The 15,118-nt window shown below is 32.6% G+C and overlaps 2 protein-coding genes across 6 annotated transcripts in view; both read right to left on the bottom strand.

Annotated features, from left to right (window-relative positions):
• katnip (katanin interacting protein) overlaps window positions 1-15,118 on the bottom strand; it is a 1,410,884-nt gene that overhangs the window by 570,344 nt on the left and 825,422 nt on the right. The gene's annotated exons all lie outside the window — the stretch shown is intronic.
• Window positions 1-15,118, bottom strand: part of kcnh2b (potassium voltage-gated channel, subfamily H (eag-related), member 2b) — a 322,770-nt gene that overhangs the window by 126,580 nt on the left and 181,072 nt on the right. The gene's annotated exons all lie outside the window — the stretch shown is intronic.

Below are 15,118 nucleotides of genomic sequence, written 5' to 3'. Positions count from 1 at the left end.
TTAAATCTCTTTTTGATTAAGGATTTTTTATTTAATTCGCAACACTATAATAATTATTTTTGAATGCAGATTGTATGTTAATCATGTAATCAATATAAGCAGGGTTGTGTGAAACTCAGAACTGGTTAAATATATTTTCCTTTGATTCAACAATGCTACAAGACACAGCAAGTAGAATTGCTTTCAAATCAGAACTTTGCTAAAGTGCTAAATGTGCAAACTGGCTGTGTTCCAATATGAAGTGTGTTAAAAGTATATAATACAATTGAGTATATATAAATTCAAGCATCATCTACAATTCTATCATTCCTACTTTGAGACAGCGAGTTTTTAAATAGCACAAAGGTACAATAAAAGCACTGAACAGATCCAGAGCATCATTACATTATGTTTTTGATGGCTGTGAACAAAGAGGCGAAGATTCACTAAGGTACAAAACACACTGGAAGCTTTTACCAGGCCTTGATCATCAGCAGACGAGAGTAAACTGACAGACTAATGCGTTTTTCTCCACAGGATGACACACGGCGAGAGAGAAGAGGCTTATAAATGTACAAGATGTTCAACTGAAGAAGCAAATCACAATAAGTGTGCAACTGCCCTCCAATTAAATCAGCAAGAAACATTGCAGTCGCTAGTGATCGACCGTCAGCATTACAGCCACTGAATATCCTCATCTTAAAGGTGAATTGGGTAGGCTAAAATGTCCGTAGTGTATGAGTGTGCGTGTGAATGTGTGTGTGTGGATGTTTCCCAGAGATGGGTTGCGGCTGGGCATCCACTGCGTAAAAACTTGCTGGATAAGTTAACGGTTCATTCCGCTGTGGCGACCCCGGATTAATAAAGGGACTAAGCCGACAAGACAAGATAATCACTATTAATCTTTGCCCAGCACAAAATAAAGTTTATTGTTATCATCAAGCAGCTTTAAAAGCGTTTGTTCACTTTTAGAATAAACATTTAGAGATTTTCTCTCCTGCTTGTCATTCAATGTGTTTCTTTCTTCTTTAGTCTAAAAGAAAAGAAGGTTATAAAGAAATCATGCGGGATATATTTTATCCATATAGTGGATTTCAGTGCTGCTCAGTGGATTTATCTTACAAACTACAGTTTTAAAGACTCTAAATAATACCAGATGAGAAATAAGAGTCTTACCCAGAGCAACAGTCTGTCAATTGTTTTTAAAATAATAATAAATTCTTATATACACACACGCACGCACGCACGAGGCAGTGGCACAGTAGGTAGTGCTGTCGCCTCACAGCAAGAAGGTCGCTGGTTCGAGCCTCGGCTCAGTTGGCGTTTCTGTGTGGAGTTTGCATGTTCTCCCTGCCTTCGCGTGGGTTTCCTCCGGGTGCTCAGGTTTCCCCCACAGTCCAAAGACATGCGGTACAGGTGAACTGGGTAAGCTAAAATTGTCCGTAGTGTATAAGTGTGTGTGTGTGAACAATTCCCAGAGATGGGTTGTGGCTGGAAGGGCATCCGCTGTGTAAAAAACTTGCTGGATAAGTTGGCGGTTCATTCCGCTGTGGCGACCCCGGATTAAAAAAGGGACTATAGTAGATGTGTGCAAAAAAATCTTACATTTTTAAATATTTTTTTTCTCTGATTGTCCATTTATAGTGGCAAGCTATATATATATATATATATATATATATATATATATATATATATATATATATATATATATATATATATATATATATATATATATACTGTATATATATATATATATATATATATATATATATATATATATGTATATATATATATATATATATATATATATATATATATATACTGTATATATATATATATGTATATATATATATATATATATATATATATATATATACTGTATATATATATATATATATATATATATATATATATATATATATATATATATATATATATATATATATATATATACTGTATATATATATATATATATATATATATATATATATATATATATATATATACTGTATATATATATATATATATATGTATATATGTATATATATATATATATACATATATATACATATATACATATATATATACATATATATACATATATATACATATATACAGTATATATATATATATATATATATATATATATATATATATATATATATATGTATATATATATATATATATATATATATACTGTATATATATATATATATATATATATATATATATATATATACTGTATATATATATATATATATATATATATATATATATATATATATGTATATATGTATATATATATATATATATGTATATATGTATATATATATATATATATGTATATATATATATATATATATATATATATATATATACAGTATATATATATATATATATATATATATATATATATATATATATATATACATATATTTATATATATATATTTATTTGTGTCAAAAATAATATTTTATAAACATCATACATTATTATTGAATATATGTTAATATATGACAATATGTTTATATCCACTCATACGTGACTGATTTTAATGTAAATAAATAAATAAACTAATAAAAGCAGGTGTCAGCGTCTCTCTAAAATTAGCCTGTTCTTCATCTGCATCTCCTCTCAAATGAATATGTAATGTTCTAATTATAAACTGATTAAATCACTCACTTCACAGCCTGTTTTAAATCAGACACACACTTCACACACTCCACAAGACTTTTCCATCTTTTTATTTTTGCCCGTGAGGTGCCTTTATAATCTTAGATCAGTTTTTTTTGCACTGTAACTTAAAGATCATTTGCCAGTTTACTCTCATCATTAATTAGTTTAGTGTTTATGAATGATTTAAGGTCAGTCCAATCATTCATCTGTTTGATGTCAGAAACATTCAGAATGCCTCATATCTTAGTTTAGTTTTAATAAATCAGTCTCGAGTTTGTAAGTCAAATCAAGCAACACCTTTCTTTTAAGTAAAGCCATCTAAATACTCAGTCATTTTAGGGTGCAAATATATTTATGAAGGCTTTATATATTCATCTGCATCCTAAAATGACTGACTCCTATTTAGGCTTTTCTTCAAACAAAGTATGTTTTTTCCTGATGTTCTGATCTCTGAGATGCCAAAGGAAGCAAATGCCTAACATTAATCATTCAACATTAATGAGTGTTGCATGTCTTTGGCCTAAATTAATGATCAAATCCTGCATGGCTGAATAAACACTGCTGCTCAGAGGACTGAATGAAGATTATATCATGTATATTCCATCAAAGACTCGGGGCTTTTAATCACGTACAGAGAGAATGTTTTACACACTGATGTCAGAAGAGGAGTAAATAAGGACATGCATGTATGTTAGGAGATGTTGGTACCAATAGTTTAAAGGATATCTATTAGCTAGTGTGCTCCAAAACAGTGACGGCTTGTCACTTCAGCCTGAATGGATCAAAAGGCAGAGGAAGATGCTTACCATCTCACAAAATTTGGACGTGCTAAAGGTAGAAGTTACGTGGCTGTAGGGCTCAATAAATAAATCTGGGTTTGCCACATAAAGAAGGAGGTAAATAACATAAAGAGGGCAGCAGCAATATGTTTCAACAATGATGCAAAAAGGGTTGTAAATGTCCACAACAAGACTATCGTTAGGATGGAGTCTGCTTTAGATTGCAGGATTGCAGGAAAAATGTAAATGCCTGTCTGAGAAAAGCGTATAAGGTGTGTAGTGAGGGGTTTTACAGCCTTAACACATGTATAATAATTGTAAAAAATAAAGCTGACTACTTCACGGATTTTGCCTACTGCTGGTTATATTTTTAACGTAACTTCTGCGAATAGAGGAACCACTGTACATCAAATAAAATAAAATAAAATAAATAAAATGAAATAAAAAATAAATTAAATTAAATTAAATTAAATTAAATTAAATTAAATTAAAATTAAATTAAATTAAATTAAAATTAAATAAATAAATAAAACATAAAATTAAATAAAATTAAATAAAACATAAAATAAAATAAAATTAAATTAAATATATAATAAAATAAAATAAAATAAAGTAAAATGAAATAAAGTAAAGTAAAATAAAAAAATAAAATGAAATAAAATATAAAATTAAATAAAATTAAATTAAAATTAAATAAAATTAAATAAAACAAAATAAAATGAAATGAAAATATAGTGAAATTAAAAATAAATAAAAATGAAATGAAATAAAATAAAATGTCATGAAATAACACGTAAAATGAAGAAAAAAATTTAAATTAAAAATTATAAAATAAAATAAAAAACAAAATAAAATAAAGTAAAATTAAAAATAAAATAAAATAAAATAAAATTTTCCATTACAAAATTGTCACGTTTAAGACCTGCTGTCTTCAGAAATCAGCGATCTTCACTGCCTGATAGATATACGATATAAAGTAGGTCTCAGATTGTACAAGAAGCACTGCACACAACATCGATGCTGTACAAACAACCATGTGAAATTGAAAATAGTCACATTAAGCTTTCACCGGAAGTTTATCATTGGCTATAAAACTCTAGCTGTGCATAGAGCCCATTCCTAAAGAGAGCACTATAAATAACAACCTTCCACTCCACCACATTGCTTTTCTCTCTTCATTCTAAAGTTCTGCAGTTCTAAAGTTTGCAATACTGTATCAACTTTGAACTGCCTCATTTCTCAAACATTCTACATTCGCCATGGAAACCGAGATTGTAAAATCCCACGGCTGTGTGTATGTGTGCGAGTGTGTGTGTAATGAATAAGGGAGCTCTACTGCCTCCAGCAGGTGAAGGAGGGCACAGCAGGACAGTCAATGCAGAGTTCACTGAACTTTTGTTCTAGATGAATGAGACAGTCAGAGATCATCTCCATAACACGCAGATTACACAAAACACATCAATACAAATGTTCTGGCTTAGTCAGGAAGAAGATCACACATGGATTAAGAGGTAAAGGCCAGTGTGTATGTGTGTGTGTGTGTGTGTGTGTGTAAGAGAGAGAGAGAGAGATGGAGCATTTCTCAGTGCATGAGTGTAGTTTAATGCATCATCCCTTTGGTGTGCTCTTGATTTGTGCATGTACGTGTGTGTGTGTGTGTGTGTGCATGCACCGCTATATATAGCCCAACATGAATTAAACACACAGCTGGGAGTCAAATAAACAAACAAACGGCGACCCACCTGCAGTACCGGTCAGAGGTTTGGAATAATGTACATTTTTAAAGCTCTTCTGCTCAGGAAGGAGGTGTGTTTACTTGAATAAAATACAGTAGGAGCAGCAATAATGTCAAATAATAATAAAAAAAGTCATTTAAAATAGACGTTTTCTATGTGAATATAATTAAAAATGTAGTTTATACTTGTGATTGAAAGCTGTTTTTTCAGCACCAAAACTCCAGTCTTGAGTCTCACATGATCCTAATGATGATTTGATGATCAGGAAGCATTTATGAGTATTATCAATGTGTGAAATGTGTTCACAGTAGGGCTGCACGATATTGGAAAAATCAAAAATTGCAGTATTTTGTTCTGCGGATTTATATATATATATATATATATATATATATATATATATATATATATATATATATATATATATATATATATATATATATTGCAATATGAATATAATTTCATATAATTTAAAAATCAGATTGTCTTGACTAGCTTTGTTTGGAAAGAAATTATTGATTGAGAATTGATTGGGGTGATTTTCTAAGGGTGTGAATCAGGTATAAAGAAATAATAAACAAATTGCAAAGATAATTACAATAGAGTAGAGCTGCATAATTCTGGCTGAAATGAGAACGGCGATTGTTTTACACCTTTATTAGCTGTTATTCACAGCCTATGCAGATTCTGTTCAATAAAGTAGACTTCATTAACAGGCGCGCGCCCACCCTCTCTGTGGTGACAGCTCACGGTCAGCATAGACTGTAAAATATATGGACGTAGTATCCGTGACGTCACCCATAGGTTTCTAAAGAGCGCAAAAGAAGCCACAAGTAGGCGCGGCCAACCTCGGCCATTTTGTTCGCGCGTCATCACACCTACGGCGGGATACCAAACAAGGGCAAAGAGGCGGAGAGTGGGCGGAGCTACAGACACCTGCTGGCATTTTGCTTGGACCTGGTTCAGACACACTTTACTTTGGGAGAACGCTTAATACTTTATCACCTGTGACTCATTTGTGTTCTGACCACTTGTGCTTGGGTGTACACTATATCAATAAAGTGTTTAGCCTTTTAAAAACACTGCTGTAACAAAGCAAATTACTTCCAAACACTTCAGATATAGTCTGTGTTAGTTAATGTAAGACTATTGATGAAATCCAGAATAACACTGTATGACAACACTTCAGACGACTGATCTACAGCCTGCAGCTAATTAATCTGTCAGATTCTGGAGTGCATTACAGCTCTAAATATAAATATTAACGATAAATGATCTTAAATAAAACAAATACATGTATAGAGATGGTATATAAGTATATAACTTTACTCACATGGGAAATGGAGGCCACGTGAATGGTTTGTGAGCACAATTAAGTGCACTCAGCATGCCATATCATCTAATAATTGTAGGAAACAAGTCCAAAAGGCAGTTGACTGTGTAAAGCCACATAAAACATCACAGAAATACGATAAATACGCCGAGTTCAGTGGCTAATCTGCAGGATTCAGCTGAGGTGACGTGACGGCGACCAGCGAGACCTAGCTGTCACTCAAGTGGCCACACCCTTAATTATGCAAACTTAATATAACTTAATATAAAGGAAACGAATGAGTTATAAAAAAATTCACCCCCTCACAGTTGTCATGAAGGGTAATATTAGCTGTATTAACCAAAATCTTTTTTTGTAGCAGGCTGTAAACACCTTTTTTCTGCTGTAAAGTTGGCCTTTCTAACAGTGGGCTCAATTGAAATTTGCTCTGTTTTGGAGCCAGGAGCGGCCAGGACTAGCGGAATTTTGGATGAATTGCAGTTTTAGTTACTTCCGTATTGGCTTCCTGAGGAGAGCGGGAGGTTGCTGCTTGACGGTCAGCAGCTCACGTCACGAGTGATCTCGCGGCCGTGAATACATCATTACATAAAGACAGAAATGACATGTTTGGGTGAATTATACCTTATAAATACAGTATGTGATTCTTTCAGCACCATTTGGTGTCCACATTGCTGAACAATGTATGTAAAACAATGTGGAGACTTGTGCGGACACTTTCGCTTCTCTCCTGAACTCTAAAATATGATTTCCATAATCATAGAAATGCTGGATTAAGATCGTCTGGGGGGTCGAATCGAGGTCGCTATCTTTTCTAGATTAATCCTGCAGCTCTACAATAGAGCAAATGTCAAATAAACAGTGCCTAATGGTCTTTTGCCGAGGCAAACAGTATTCAGGTATAGAAATTAAATAATTAAATGTAAAAAAAACACTGTATAGTCTTTATTATATTTAATTTGTAAAATAATTTCTTATTAAAATTACTGTTTTTTGTGCCTGAATGCTTTAAATTCTCTTGAATTGCCTTTAAAACACATGCAAATGATGACTTACTTTTACTCCGTCATGGTTACACTTTGCAATGACTCCACAAATCTTATCGCTGATCAATTATAATCACAACTCAACATTGCATGTCCTGCATATATTAAGATATATTGTGCAGCCCTAGTCCAAAGTTTTATGAAAAGAAAGACAAACAGGAAAGAATTAATTAAATAAATTAGCATTACACTGAGCATTACGCTGTTTTGATCAAAAAATATTTACATTTCACATATTTTATCCAATAAACTTTCTATTTATCAAAAAAAAATCCTGAAATCAAATGAAATTTCCCAAAATATTTTTTTAATAATAACAATGTACACAACTTTTGATCATCAAATTATCATCTTATGCTGATTTCTGAAGGATCATGTGACACTGAAGACTGGAGTAATTATATATATATATATATATATATATATATTTAATAATCCACTGGCATAGAAAACAGTCACTTTAAAGTGGACTAATATTTGACATTTTTACTGTATTTGTGATCAAATAAATGCAAACTTTTGACCAATAGTGTACAGTATATCAGCATATGTCAACTCATTTCTGAAATAAACACACACAAACCAACTTAAATATCACAATAATACAGCCGAAATAGTCCTTTGCTTCAATATTAGAGAAGAAATCACACAAACGCACACGTGTAGATGTTATTTTACGCTGTTATATGATAACCTCCGTAAATTAACAGTTGTGTGTATTGTGTTTTTGAAGCTTTTAGCCAGTGGAGTGAGTTTGCTGGATTAGACAGAGGCGAGACTCAACACCAGACTGAACTTTGGACACACACTCTTAAAAAATAAAGACCCTTATAGAAGTAACTTTAAGTCTGAATTTGCAAGAGAATTGAATATATATATACAGTTAGAATTATTAGTATATTTGTCCCCCAATTTCTGTTTAACGGAGAGCAGATTTTTTTTTCAACACGTTTCTGAACATAATAGTTTTAACATATTAATTTCTAATAACTGATTTCTTTTCTCTTTGGCATGATGACAGCACATAATATTAGACTAGATATTCTTCAAGACACTAGTATTCAGCTTAAAGTGACATTTAAAGGCTTCACTAGGGTAATTAGGGTAAAGTTAGGGTATTAGGCAAGTCATTGTATAACAGTGGTTTGTTTTGTAGACAATTCAAAACTAATATTGCTTAAGGAGGCTAATAATTTGGACCTTAAAATGGTGTTTAAACAATTAAAAACAGCTTTATTCTAGCCGAAATAAAACAAATAAGACTTTCTTTAGAAAATAAAATATAATGGGAAATACTGTGAAAAATAATAATTTTAGCGAATAGCAAATAATTTTGACTTCAACTGTACACACTCACCGGCCACTTTATTAGGTACACCTATCCAACTGATTGTTAACGCAATTGTCTAATCAGCCAATCACATGGCAGCAACTCAATGAATTTAGGCATGTAGACATGATCAAGACGATCTGCTGCAGTTCAATGCGAGCATCAGAATGGGGAAGAAAGGGGATTTAAGTGACCGAACATGGCGGATGGGGTACAGCAGCAGAAGAGCACACCGGGTGCCGCTCCTGTCAGCTAAGAACAGGAAACTGAGGCTACAATTCACACAGACTCACCAAAACTGGACAATAGAAGATTGGAGAAACGTTGCTGCTCTGATGAGTCTCCATTTCTGCTGACACATTCGGATGCTCGGCTCACAATTTGGCCTCAACAACATGAAAGCATGGATCATCCTGCCTTGTGTCAGCGGTTCTGGCTGGTGGTGGTGGTGGTGTAATGGTGTGGGGGAGATTTTCTTGGCACACTTTGGGTCCTTTAGAACCAATTGAGCATCAACGCCACAGCCTACCTGAGTATTGCTGCTGACCATGTCCATCCCTTTATGAGCACAGTGTCTCCATCTTCTGATGGCTACTTCCAGCAGGATAACGCAGCATGTCATAAAGCTCAATCATCTCAGACTGGTTTCTTGAACATGACAATGAGTTCACTGTACTCAAATGGCCTCCACAGTCACCAGTTCTCAATCCAATAGAGCACCTTTGGGATGTGGTGGAACGGAAGATTGGCATCATGGATGTGCAGCCGACAAATCTGCAGCAACTGTGTGATGCTATCATGTCAACATGGAGCAAAATCTCTGAGGAATATTTCCAGCCACGAAGGATTAAGGCAGTTAAAGGGGTCCAATCCGGTACTAGTAGGGTGTACCTAATAAAGTGGCCAATGAGTGTGTGTGTGTGTGTGTGTGTGTGTATGTATATATATATATATATATATATATATATATATATATATATATATATATATATATATATATATATATATATATATACATATATATATATATATATATATATATACATATATATATATATATATATATATATATATATATATATATATATATATATATATATATATATATATATATATATATATATATATATATATACGCACACACACAAACACACACACACACATATAAATACACACACAAAAGCTTAGGTCTGTTGGCTTAGGTCTGTCCGACCTTAATTATAAGTAACAGTAATTAAATGGCCTAAAAACAAACAGTAATGCCATACTTTACTTTTGTTCAGCAGTTAAATACAGTTATTAGTTAATTTATATCTTATTACACCCAACACTCCTCATATCACGTCTCCTAGATGTGCATGTCCAAACTTTCAGCAGGTAGATGATGGAGTCAATACACAGTCTGATCCAGCGGACAAAAGCTTAAAGCACAACACACACACACACACACACACATGCACAGTCGCACACAAACTCCTCTCATTAAGACTCACTGCGGCAATCATTAGTGAATTCTTCCTTAATTCCTGCTGTGGACAGATCAGAAACAGGCGCATTATGAGCGTCTGATGGTGACTCGGTTTAAACAGTGCTGAACCGGACAGGAAGTGACACGCTGAATGATCATTGACACACTTACTTCTGACAGCCCAAATCATCTAATGACTCTAATTAAAGCAATCAGATCAGTCACACCACCATACAGCCTACAGTCTGATCCTCACTCCTCATTTCACTGTGCAAAAATGATATCAACCATTTAAAAGATATAAGATGCATACAAGAAATACACCCATGAGGCTAATGATGTTTGTTCCATCAATAAAAATTGAAAACAGTTTTATACAGATTAAAAAAATCCTGTTTAATTCCTCAGTTTAGAGCAGGAGTGCCCAAACTCATTCCTGGAGGGCCGGTGTCCTGTCGATTTTAGCTCCAACTTGCCTCTACCTGCACGGTTGTTTCTAGAAAGCCTAAGAGCTTGATTAACTAGCCCAGGGGTCCGTTCTTCGTACTTGGATTACTCAGTTAGCTGGATTTGGATATTGACGGTTTGACACAATCCAGGATCGTTTCATTCTTCAAAGCTGAAGTTATAATTATTACTAAAATAAATAAAGGTATACATATTAATAAAACTTATGTAATCTGCACCCTCGAAATGAAAGTACAAAGACTGCCACCTGGTGGTGCAAAGAGAAAACTTATTGATATGAACTTTTTAGATCGCTTTAGTACATTTTTTGTATAATAGAAATGCACAATATGTGACTTTTTTTTTAAAGCAATAATACATTTATGCAGTCATAAACATGTTTTGATAGTTATTATGCCAGTGATTTGATGCTTTACAAAAGTTGCAGACGCCTTTACCAATATGAAAATGCTTTTGTAAACATCCAGTTATTCTTTACACCAATTAAAAAACGGCTACTATAATAAAGAAAATCTTCTCTAAATGTGGAACTAAATACACTGATATGCATTGAAATACATGATGAATACTCTTGACACATGAAAGTGTAAAGCCTGCAGCTCACAACAAATGTGGAAAGTTACTGCGTGTCATATTTAACAAGCCGTTTACTGCTAATTTGATGTAATTTTGCTCACATGGATAATTTAATATTAATCAGATGATGTCATTACGCTGCTGTGCCGTCAGCCAATCGTTGCATTGCTGATCATGATTTCGAGGATTGATAGATCTGTCCTTCACAACCCACGCAGCGATCTCAGATCAGTTCATCCAGACATTCTAATCTGATTCCCGAACTTGTTTGAAGAACCAAATTAGCGAGAGATCAGTTATCAAGATTAAAAGATCCGGGATCTGCCAAATCATCTTAGATCTTTTAAGCGAGGTACGAAGAATGGAGGCAAGGTGTGTCTGATTGAGGTTGGAACTAAACTTTGCAGGACACCGGCCCTCCAGGACCGAGTTTGGGCACCCCTGGTTTAGAGTCTTTGAGGCAGGGGTGTACAAACTCGGGCCCCTGTCGATCATCCATTCCACACACCATCCACATTTCTGTCGTATTTAATTTTCTACCTTATTGGAGAAGCAGCAGCAGGTTAATCTCCCACTCATGAGTCTTTCATGCGGAGAAATCTCCTCAGGTCTTTGGATAATTCTGCATTCAGACGTTCAGATGTCCAAACGCGTCTTTACATAAGTTCAATATTGTTGTTGCAGATGAAATATAACACAAATAATGTGATTTAAATATTCTCCAGTGGGCTAGATATTGACTAACAGTCATTCAAACATCTTTACCGAAGCCTCTTTACTTGACGATTGGTCTCACGCGTCCATCATGTTTGTAGTTTATTTACACTCTCACACGCGTTTGTAGTTCTGATCAAATTTGTGTCCAATGCGCAATGTATTGTGGGCAATATCAGCGGTTAGAGTATGGACTCTTCTACACTTACATTTTTACCGGATATAGCAAACCATCCGGGATCTTCTGGCACACTCTTTACAGCATACTATGGTTTGGGACATGCTATTCCTATTTTCAAAAACTATGTAGAATGGATAGTATGTGGATTGGGATGCAGCAAATGTCTTCCTAGGTGTGCTAGAAACTTCCAGGGAAGTGTGTTGAAGGAAGTTGGAGCTAAACTATGCAGAACACTGGCCCTCCAGGACCGAGTATGGACACCCCTGCTTTAAAGCATTTCAATTAACATTTTTTTAAATAATATAAATACACATTAAAATGTTAATAGCATCACAGTTTTTATTGATTTAATTATTAAAGCATTTTAAATAGCATGTATGAATATTTATGCACAACTATTTAATTTAAATGATTCAATGACATTTTTATTAAAGCTAAATAATTTAGCAATTTTGATTTTGCAGTTCCAAGAATATTTTGTATAAAATTATTAAACATTGTCTCAGCTTTAAAGACTTCTGGGTATTTCAAAAACATTTTAAATAATCTGAATATCCATTAAAATGCTATTCACATTATGATTTTGTACTTTAATAATTAATTAAAATTTTTAATTAGTCTATTAATAAATGTAGTTTATTAAAACTATTTAAAAAATTAGAATTTGTTAAATTTGGTCTTTTAAACTTTAATAAATATTTTAATACTTAAGCAATTTTGTATAAAAATTTATAAACATTTTCTGTATTTCAAAAACATTTTAAATAACATAAATAGACATTAAAATGCTATAAACATCAACATCTTTTATGTTAATAGTTCATTAAAAACTTAAATGAGTTTATATATATATATATATATATATATATATATATATATATATATATATATATAATGTAGCTAATTTAAACTAAATCATTTAAATAATTCATTAATTGAGGTTTTTTAGTTTTATTAAATGTATGCCTTTTGTATAAAATGAATCCATATTTTCTCAGTTTAGAGACTTCTCGGTTTTTCATAAACATTTTTAAATAATATAAACAGGCATTAAAATTTTACATCATTATTTTTATGCTAATAATTTATAAACAAAAATTAAAGGAGTTTAAAAATAACAAAAATGTAGTTAATTAAAATTATTTTGGAAATAATTCATCAATTCACCAAACATGGTCATTAAGCTTTATTAAACTTTTCAATAGATATAAAACATTTTCTCAGTGAAGAGACGTCTCGGTATTTCATGAACATTTTTGAATAATATATATAGACATTAACATGTTATTAAAGTCCTCATGTAAATGAGTGTATGAGTGTATGGGTTGCGGCTGGAAGGGCATCCGCTGCATAAAACATATGCTGGATAAGTTGGTGGTTCATTTCGCTGTGGCGACCCCTGATTAATAAAGGGACCAAGCTGAAAAGAAAATGAATGAATGATAAAACTTAAATTATTGATCAATTTAGATGTTGCTGTTCTTCTATCCTTTTGTAGAACATTTATACAAAAAAGAAGAAAAAAAACTGAATTATGCATATAAAATGGTTAACACATAATTAAATTACTATACTAACTACTTAATTGACAACACTTCTACCTACCATAGGACATGCATGGTAAGACCAGGCTTTGTAAGGTGAGCGACATTGCATTGTTCTATTATTCTATTAAGCATATATAATCGTTTTGTTGGATGTAAAAGTGAATTTCAGCTGCAGTTGTGGAACTCTTTTGTGTGTTTTGTGTGTCTTCCACCACTCATCCAGATCATCAGCTTTTTTAAATAGCCTTTTACAAACCAGCAGTGCAATTAAGGGTTAAATGAGCTGGTCAGATGAGCTGATAATCTACTGCCTGAACATGAGCAAACACACACATGATGAGATCTCCTGTATGTAGGACAGCAGGTGCACACACGCACACGTGGGTTCATCTGTCATGATTTCAGTCTTTCTCTTCATTTGATCTGTGTGTGATGAGCAGCAGCACTTGGGCGTCACACTGCTGATATTAAATGAACCCAGTTACATCTGTCTGAGAAACAAATTCAGAAGAAAATGTGAGTCTGTCCTGAAGAGATGATGCCAAATGACCAATCAATGAACTGAATGAATGAAATCTCCAGCTTACATGCAACTGATGCTTTGGATGAAAGCATTAGCTGCACAAAATCTAAGAAACTTCTCCATAGTTGACGATCTTGCCTGTTATTGTATCTTATATGATTCTAGACAAATTTATGAAATAATAACACATGCTAACTCTATAAAAGTTTTTTTTACACCCTTAAAAATCACAGTGAGGTAAAAACTTCCAATCACTAATTCTTAACCAGGATGAATTAAATTGATTTGAAATCATTAAACTGTTCTTAAAATTTGGCTTAAACAAAATCAAATAGGCAGCCACTGATTTGATTGTATTTTATTGAGAATGATGTATTGCATGTATTGTATTTTAAGTGTATAATGTATTATTTTTTACTATTAAATTTGTAACTTCCTGCCCAGGTAGTACAGATATAAATCAGCTTTATAGCTAACTCTGGCACACACACACACATATATATATATATATATATATATATATATATATATATATATATATATATATATATATATATATATATATATATATATATATAAATAAAAAGACTGGTATTGCTATTAACATGACGTATGCATATAATAAGGTAGAGTATATGTCAAAAACATCAGTGTAATATCAGACAAATATATAACCATAACATACTTTGCGTCACTAAAAGTATTCTTATTATTTCTTTCTTTCTTTCTTTTTGCCACTTTTTGCCAGGCTCGTTGTCTGTGTGGATT

The sequence above is a fragment of the Danio rerio genome, chromosome 24, assembly GCF_052040795.2.
Source record: "Danio rerio strain M-AB ecotype USA chromosome 24, GRCz13ab, whole genome shotgun sequence".
In the NCBI taxonomy this organism is placed as follows: domain Eukaryota; kingdom Metazoa; phylum Chordata; class Actinopteri; order Cypriniformes; family Danionidae; genus Danio; species Danio rerio.
The sequence above is the reverse complement of the archived record's forward strand: the minus strand, read 5'-3'. Positions and strand labels throughout refer to the sequence as shown.